At 36.2% G+C, this 9,457-nt stretch overlaps 1 non-coding gene across 1 annotated transcript; it reads right to left on the bottom strand.

Moving 5' to 3' along the window:
* Positions 1–5,814: 5,814 nt before the first annotated feature.
* LOC123816608 lies at positions 5,815–5,945 on the bottom strand. The gene has a single exon (XR_006785312.1). It is a non-coding gene; the product is annotated as a small nucleolar RNA SNORA24 (small nucleolar RNA).
* Positions 5,946–9,457: the final 3,512 nt, after the last annotated feature.

Here is a 9,457-nt window from a genome sequence, read left to right as displayed (position 1 = left end):
TTATCTTTAATTTTTTAAACAGCAACGTTTTACAGTTTTCAGTGTATAAGTCTTTCAACTCCTTGGTTAGGTTTATTCCTAAGTATTTTATTCTTTTTAATGCTATCATAAATATAATTGTTTTCTTCATTTCCTTTTCAATTATTCATTATTAGTATATAGAAATGTAACCAACTTTTGTGTTCTGATTTTGTACCTTACAACGTTGCTGAATTCATTTATTAGTTCTACTTTCATCAGAGTTTTGGAGTTTTCCTCATATACATCTTATACATATTTTGTTACTTTTCTATACATCTTTTGTACATTTTCTATACAATGCTCTTACTTCAGTATGGCTTCTGCTCTTCCTTTTATTGTGTATATCATTAGAAACATAATTATTTTACAACAGTTTTCAAATTAGTCCATTATTTCTGGTTCTTAGTATGATGATTCCATTGGTTGCAACAGCTGATTCTCCTTCATAGAGGCCCTTTCCCTTATATGGTTTGTAATTTTTTTCTATTCCACTTTCAAAGGAGTTTATTCATTCTGTCACAGTCGTGGGTGCCCTGGGTTGTGAAAGTATAGAAGATACACAGTGTTTTCAGGCTCATTTCTGCAAACACATTTTTCCCAGTGGTGTCGGTGGTCCTGTACTAGTTCAGAGATGACTCCTATATCACACAAGTTGCATAAATTTGGGCAGCACACATACACATAGCACAAGCTTGCGGCTTTAATTTCCTTGTCAGATGGCAAGCTTCTTTACCACACATCTGAGCCACAGAGGCAGTTTTTGTAGTCTGTGAATACAAGGACTTCTAAGTTCTAGGCTCTACGAAGGGGCATCAATTCTAGCTTCCCTACCTTGTGTACACTTCTTAGACAAATTCCTCATCTCTCTTTGGGAATCACAAACCCAACCCCCTGCTCATGAGTCTATCAGCTTCCCCAAGTCAACTTCTTCTATATAGGCAATGGGGTCATGCAGTACAGCTGGTTCACAGGTACTAAAACCTCACTCACTGGCCTTTCATCTACATGGAGTCACCTGTGCGGTCTGTTTGAAGGTTTCAGAGAAGCAACTCAGCCTAAAGCATCTTCCTCAATCAGGGACCTAAAGCTTCCCTGGGATTAATTCCTCTGGGGAAAGCATTGACCTCTTCTCCTTACATTAGCAATATTCTAAACAGGCCTGTCTTGGCAACAGTACCCCTGGGAACATTTTTCATAATAACATTGGCACACATCTATTCAAATATCTTGTCCCCTCCTGTACTCATTTGGTAAAAATCAATACATTTGCATATCAGTGAAAATGAAAATAGAAGAAATCAACAGGAAGAAGAAAGAAGAAGAAGCATTTTACCAATTATTAAGGCATGAGTACTGAAAAATATTTTAAACAAAATTAAAATAAGCATGGTTCCTAAGACAGAGCTAGTATACTTCTCTTGGTTTTTGCCAATGCAGCGACCTTGCCTTTTTTGGTTATAGGACCCTTCTTTTCTGGGGTAACCCACTCATGTAGTTTGGGTAGGGATGATGCTGGAGGAGCAAATGACCCAGGTCTTGCTAACTAGTGTGACCCATTACAATAGCCTCAGCTGGCCACAGGTGAGGCTTTTCTGCTGCAGCTGAAAGAAGATGGTCTCTTCCAGTGAGGTTAAGTTAGGAGGATTTGAATCTGTGGTTGCCTGTAGCCATTTTCGCTCCCACATCAAGAGAACTTGGTGCAGAAGGACACAGGAGAGATGGCAGAGCCAACAGATGCAAAGGGAGTGCAATGGAGATGGTCATGTGCTTGCTAAAACCTGTTCTTCTTCCTTCTGGTAACACAGTGAGACTGTATTACTGTCTTCCTTGCAGACCATTGCAGCTGAACTCTGGCCCGTGGCTGTGATATTCCAGGCTCTCCCCCACTCCCACTCTTATCTGTTGGCTAAATGTAGAGAGTCCAGCACAGGAGTCTGAGGTCCTAGGAGTAGCAAGCTAGAAGTGAAATGGGCTTGAAGCCCTGTATCTCCACATTAAAGGCCCCCCACTGAAAGTTCTCATTATACTATTATATGTACAGAAATGAATTTCTATTGTGTTGAAATTCAGAGATTTGAGATTTGGGGTTTACCAAAGCATTAACTTACTCTGATTAACAGAAAATACCAAGTCCTGATGACCTGGCTTGAGTCCATAGAGTCAAGCCGAGGCTTGAAGCTAGCTACTCCCTGGAAAATCCTTCTCCTTAAGTTGGTTTGAATTGGGTTTCAATTTCTTGCAAAATTTCTTGCAGTGAAAAGAGATCTGACTAACACAAGAGGAAATATGTAAAATTTTTAGAAATCAATAATATCTCAGTATAAAGTGAGTTACATCATTTTGCTTCCTAAAAAGAACTAGAACAATATCAAAATATGATGCACCTGACAGGTGTTGTTGATTCAAATATATCTTGAATTCCATAGGAAAGAAAAATTTTCCTCTAATTCATATAATGACTTTAAGTAATAGTTACATTGTTAATTGTTGAAATATTATTCAATAGTCTTTTTGCACCTCCATCATTAATATATATTTCAATAATAATTTATCACTAAGACAGGTAGCTCAATATGTGAGAAGATAAACATACTCATAAACCGCAGCCTCATGAAATAGAGATAAAAAGAGAGTTTAGAGATCATCTAGTCCAACTCTCTCATTCTACAGGTGAGAAAATTATGGCCCAGAGAGGTGAAAGTACAAACCCACAAGTTCACACAGTGAGCAGGTAGCAAAAAACAAATTTAGAACTCAGATTTTTAAGAGAGGAAAAGAATGAAAGTACAGGAGAAAGAGGGCATGGATGATAAAGCAAGAAGCCTAAGATAGGAGGAGAAAATAAGATCCAGAGCATGAATAGAGGGATCAGCCTTAGATTGAAGGATCCATATCCCTTACGTTCAAACTGGGATACAGGGGTGGATGTGCACACAGATTAGCCTTTAGGGGTGTAAAGAAGTTGCATTTGCCATAAATACTGCAATTTACTGATTTATCACACTACCTCCCTGACCTCCATTGTAACAGGGACTGTATAAATATAATCTATGGCCTTTCCCAAATCCACAGCTTGCCAGAGGCCCATTCCCAATAACAACAAGTCCAAGAATTAAAATTAGGCCAAGAAAACTTTAGAACTATTCAAGTAAACAGACTGACCCAGTACATGAGGATGGGGTTTGTGGAGTAAATGTGTCCTGTGGGATGAAATGGGGAAGGTACTCTACAGCCAAACAGCCGGTAACAAAGGCCGGGCTGCACAAAAGGTCTTTCTGGCTGCTCTTTCACGCAGGAGCAAGAAAACCATGCATCTCTGCTGGGTGTGAGAGTGATGTGGCTGCAACATCTGTCACACCATTGATCGCCAGGCTGGCTTTATTAGTTCTGGGTGGCTAGGCTAGGGTCTCCTTTCTCCCTTACCTTTGCACACACATCTCTTCTCAAACTGCGTGCTCAAGAGAGCATGCTTCTCTAATGGGCCATTCTTCAGAGAAGAGTATACTTGTTATCAGGGAATAACCCCACTTGATTCAAGAGCCTGTAAATAATTTCTTAGTTCTGACATAATTATTCACCTTAAAGGATTATCTTTAGTGCCAACAGCACCAGAGTGGCTGAGCCCTCATGGGAAATGAGGTTCTAGCTCTGGAATTAAAGATTTAACAGGAAGAGTCCAAAGATTTTCACATTTTCATCTAGGATAGAAAGCCCCCCAAATTAAGAGGAACATGGTAGAAACAACTGCTCTGAGGATGGTGTACGATGCCCTGACCTTTGGGCTTCCTGTACGTGGACATTGGGAGGGCAACACAGCCTCATGAGCTTTGAAGGCCTGATGTGCATCCCAGGTCCTCTCGTCTCCACACTTCCCCGACTTCAGTTACACCCGTGCCCTGACGGCTTCCTGCCCATGGCTCACTCTAGAATCCTGACCATCATACCCATCTGCCTACAATACTCTTCTGCGTTAGTGTCCCACAGGCTCAAAAAATATGTATTTTGGCATCTACTCTATGCCAAGTCATGCCCCAATCTGAACTTACTATTTTCACTCTCCTCAAAAGAAAACCGGATGAAATCTGGGGGCCTCCACCAGAGTTTTAGATGGGCCTAAAGTTGGAAGCATCCACAGTATCAGGTACTATTAGAAGCACCTCCACTTCTGTATCTCATTTCATCTTGACACTGATCCAATGAAATAAGAATCATTACTTCCATTTAACAGGTGAGAAAACATATACATAAAATGGGTATTTTCAAGATGTTTAGAGTTTAAAGACATTTCAAAAAATATTTCAGGGAGTCCCATAGGATCACTATTTGAACAAATATGAAAAATGAAAAAAATCATTGACTATAATTTTATAAAAGATAAGCTATGTTACATGAAGAAAACTTAAATGCATATTACCAAGTAAGAGAAGCCACTCTGAAAAGGCTACATATTACATGACTCCAACAAAAAAGTTTCCTTTATGAGTGTAAACTGTTCTTTCAATTCAGTAAATGTAGCTTTATGGAAATTGGCATTATCCTTATTTTTCTCATTTTGCTGCCAGTCAGTAAAAGCCTTTTCGCAAGCCCTGAATCTGGGGACCATTCCCTTGAGTTACTTGCTCAGAACCCCTGGATTAACTATGAGAGCTTAATGGTGTTTGAATAAAGAGCCAGGCTACACCTCTGTTCTCTAGCCATCTTCCCAGATGCCCTGGATTAGGCAAATTAAATTATGTTGCCTTTCCTTAAAAGGTGTGAAACAGAGTATCTTGGCCTTTACTTTGGAGAAGCTCTAGCTCACCCAGGGGGTTGCTTTATATCTAAAAGAAAAAAAAAGAGTGATCATCTGTGGCCTTTTCAGAAAAAAGTTACCTTTGGGATATCCAGTTTCTTCAGAGATAAACTGTAATTTCTGGAGAAACAAATATTTTTTCATGACTATATGTTGTTAAGATTATGAGTTTATTTATGGTATTATAGGAATCAATCAGAAATTAATGGAACAGAGCTTAAAATTTTAGTTTTCAGAGTAAACACAAAAATAATTTTTAAATTATAGACTAATGAAAACTTCTAATTTGTCAGAAACAGTAAAAAATTTTTATATGCTAAAAAATTATATTTTTTAAAACTGTAACTAAATTTGGAAATTAAATACTACCCACTATCTCCTGATACCTAAATGTGCTTGAAGAAGTCAAATAATACTGCTTGCTAGACCTAGCCCTGTGGACTCAAGACTCATTAACATTAAAAATATATAATTTAGTATTTGGAGTGACAGGTATATTATGCAATTAATTTTTTGTAATAAAATATCATTCAGTGAAGAAAGCAAGGCCAAAATCAGCAATCAAGGTGAAGTAGGTAGAAAGGTAGAAAGAAAACTGTAAGCAGTGATGTAATTAACATATTTGGAGTTGTGATTATTTTGATAATTGTATTACATTTTTAGTCAAGTTAAAAACAACTTAGGAAAAATACTAGGTTGAATCAAATAAAATTTTTATTTTTGTAAGTCAAAAGATGATTAAATATCACAAGTCCATATAATTCAAATATCTCACAATCCTCAGTATATTTTAATCAGGTTTTTGGAAAACATAGTGTTCATTTTTATATATAGGAAAATCAAGAGGTCCTGTGACTTGGCTTTATGCCTGATTATCACAGGGGGATCAACAACAGAACTAAGACTATAACCCAATACAATAACAGATTTATTAATTACACTAATCAGTAGCACTCACTGAGCACCTACCACATATTTTTTTAAATTTTTTTTTCAGTGAAGAATATTACTTGTGCAAGTCAGAATCTGATACCAATTAAATGGTGACAGCTTTGCCAATAAAGAAGAATATGCTGTTCCATGGCTAGGAAGGGAGACTGCCACAGTCGACAGGTCCCAAAGACACATGGACCTACCACATATGAAAACACTCCCTGCAAAGTTGTGGAAATGTGCGTATTGTGATGGTGTGGGGAGGGGGTGGTGGGAGGAGCAATGTCACATGTGTCACAGGGATCTGGATATTTGAAGTGTGACAAGCAGAGAGTATTGCAAAGGCACAGGGAAAGATGTAAGACAACCTCTTTTTTCTTTTACTTCCATTTTCAAGGTCAAGTGTTTGTTTCTATTATCAACAGAACTGTTCAATGAAAATGTGCTAACTATTTTAATAAAGTTGTGTAGTAGAGAAGGCCCAGCAAAGCCAGGCTTAGCCAATGGTTTCACAGGCTAATATCAACAACCAAAGCACTTTCCACCAGGAACTTTTCAGCTTAGTGAACAGTTTTATGAACTGACATTGTGGCAAAATATTAGCTTTAATAATGAATCTGCTAATTCTTCTTCCCTGCCTGTCTTGTTCAACATTACATTCCCATTCCAGCAAATATGCCCTCAAATAAATATTTGTTAAGTGAACAAATAAGCTGGCATTTGCTCCTTGATTATAGCATAATAATTCCTATCAGATAAACTATGTTCACCATGCTTATTTATTATACATAAACTTTTAAACAAATAGCACATCATCATAAATTCATCAATTCTAAAATCTTCCCCTACCAAATAACACCATTGTCTCTCAGAGTTTTTCAAAAATCAAATCCATGTAAAATATTAAATTAATGAAATGTTAGCAAATTATTTTAAATACAGAGTAGGCAAAAGTAGGTTTACAGTTGTTCATATGGAAAATAATACAGTAATTGATAAATAATAATACAAGAATAAACTGTGTTTTGTGTACTTACAACCATAAATCTACTTTTGCCCCATCCTGTATTTAAATATTCTTTTATTGAAACAGTATATTTTATATATTAATTTATATATATCTTTTATACTAGAAATATAATCAGAGCTATGAATATACAAAAATTCAGTTTCCTTTTATTGCCTGTAATACAGTACTGTATGGCTATTTCATAAAATTGCTGTAAGAATTAATGAATTATATGAGAAAGGATTTTAAGTATTAAAGAGCCTATTCTAAGTGAAAACATTATTATAATAATTCTATATCTTTGTCCAGTTATAATACACAAGAATCATTTTATAAGGCTGCTTATATATCAACTTCCAATAGTCTAATTAAAAATGTTTTAACCTATATTTTAGGCAAAAAAAGAGAGTCTAATTGTAACATGTTATCCAATGATTAAAAATAAAAGCAATGTCAATTTAAGTATTTCAACTGCCAGAGTTCTATAGGCCAGATAATAATTTTAAATAATAGTTACATTGTTAATTGTTGAAATAATATGTAATAGTCTTTTTTCTCCTCAATCATTAAAATCTTATATAATATTCCAATAACAATTTATCACTAAGACAGGTATTTTTCTAAGTAATGTATCACCAAACCACATTTTGTTTCTGGTGTCATCTGCTGAAATCAATCCATGTTATAAAATGACACATTGGCTAAAAACTTGATAAACTTTGGAATGGAGTTCACTGACATGCAACTAAAAATAGGCCCTTTTTAATTTTTTCAACAAATTGAATATGAATATGGTGATAGAAATACATTAGGATAATAGAAATTCACCCTACATTAGTTTTTAATGAATCTTAGATATCACAATTCTTTTATATTCCAAATTTTAATTAGTCTTCAAAAATAATAACTACCACCCCTTGAGCGTCACAACACACCCGATACTGTACTAAGCACTTTACGTGCTTTACTTCACAAAACCCTCACAGCAGCTTACACAGTCCTGTGAACATTAATTAGTATGCCCCTTGGATAGCAATGGAAACTGAGGCTCAGAAGATAAGAAATTTGCTGTAAATAGGAAAACCAGGAATTAAATACCTCAAGTTATTATCTGAGTCCAAAGCCCATAGTCATAACTAACCATCCAATTTTAAGAAAACCAAGTTCTAAATATGGAGAAATAGAAAGTCAACAAAGTTAAAATACAAAGAAAGTTTGGCTATAGAGAAAAAAAAGATACTGCTGATCGTTAAAGAGAAGGAAATGTAAACTACACTAAGTCTTAAAGATATATTTACAAATCAAATGAGACAAAGGAATTTTCTTTTTTTCCCCCCACACATAGGGTGTCTGCTCACAGGAAGGGCACGAATCCTGTGCCCCTCATACTGCGATCCAGAGCTCCTGTTGGGTGTGTTGTAAACTGAGGAGGCAATTTTCATTTTTAAGAAAAATGAAATTAGTTTCTTTTGACAATATTTTAAAGATGATTTCAGAGAATAATCCCTTTCAGAATTTCTTGCTGAACATGTTTTCAGTCTAGACTAAAAATTCAAGGTCTTTTAATCATCAAGTTTTTCACACCTGTAGAGTGGTTTCACAAAATAATGTGCATACTTTCTTAAAGCATTTAATAACAAGTTATTGAATATCTGTGAGGAAAGAAAACACAGGTATTTAAGCTTTACACTGTCATTTCTCCTCAATGGGAAATTAAGTTATTTTCAAATGATCAAAAAATTCACGACACAATTAAAACACAGCAAACAAGAGTCACATTTTATAAGGCAGCAATTATGTTCACGTGCTACCGGGATAATTGAAAGACAGAAGACATTTCATTCGTTAATAACACAGAATTTCTTCTAGCAGGTTTCCTAGAGCTCATTAGATATTCCCTGGCTGATTCTCCTAAGTAATTAGATTTTAACAGGATTTTCAACAGATCAGAGCACTCTCTGTGGGTGCCAATAGAAGAGTCCCCCTCTGGCCTTACCAGCAGGGCAGAGCAGATAACATCCAGACTGGGAGTTAATAGGACAATTACTGGCCTCTTTTAAATGAGTTACATTAATGCACTTAAGCTAAATGGCTCTGCATATGATTAAATATTAACATCTGCAAAATATGAAATGATATGCAATCAAGTTTTGTTGTTTTAATTTCCCCAAAGAAAGATTTCTATTGTTCATGTAAATGCCTTTAAGTACAGTGTATTAAACATTTTTAGGGTATACTAGTAGAAAGTTGGAAACCATTCTTCTCACTTAAGAGTCCTAAAGTATACTGACTTTTAGGGTACCACTTCTGGCTATGATGGAGTAACTATAAAAAACAAATATATAAAATGATAGTTTTCAGACATTGGACAACAGGCAGCCCAAGACAATGATCCCTGAGAGAAGGGAAAATAAATAAGGTGGTTTTCCCGAGTTGAGAGACAGGGTTGAGAGTCTGGGGTAGGCAAAGTGGCTGGAATTCACAGGACAGAGTGCCAGGGAGGACGGAGTCCCAGACTACCGAAGAAGAGCGCTCCGAAGGTCTGCAGGGGGTGCCCCTCAAGTCTTATCCTGAGAGCTGATCAGCACATGCACAGGAGAAAACTAGCCAAGGTGGAAGAAAGAACCACTGGGAAAAAGCAGGTGGAACAATTTTCAGAGCTCACACGGAACTGGGAATAGTTCACATTCCCAGCTACCAGA

The sequence above is a fragment of the Phyllostomus hastatus genome, unplaced genomic scaffold (genome assembly GCF_019186645.2).
Source record: "Phyllostomus hastatus isolate PE091 unplaced genomic scaffold, TTU_PhHast_1.1 phas_contig_209, whole genome shotgun sequence".
NCBI lineage: Eukaryota > Metazoa > Chordata > Mammalia > Chiroptera > Phyllostomidae > Phyllostomus > Phyllostomus hastatus.
The sequence above is the reverse complement of the archived record's forward strand: the minus strand, read 5'-3'. Positions and strand labels throughout refer to the sequence as shown.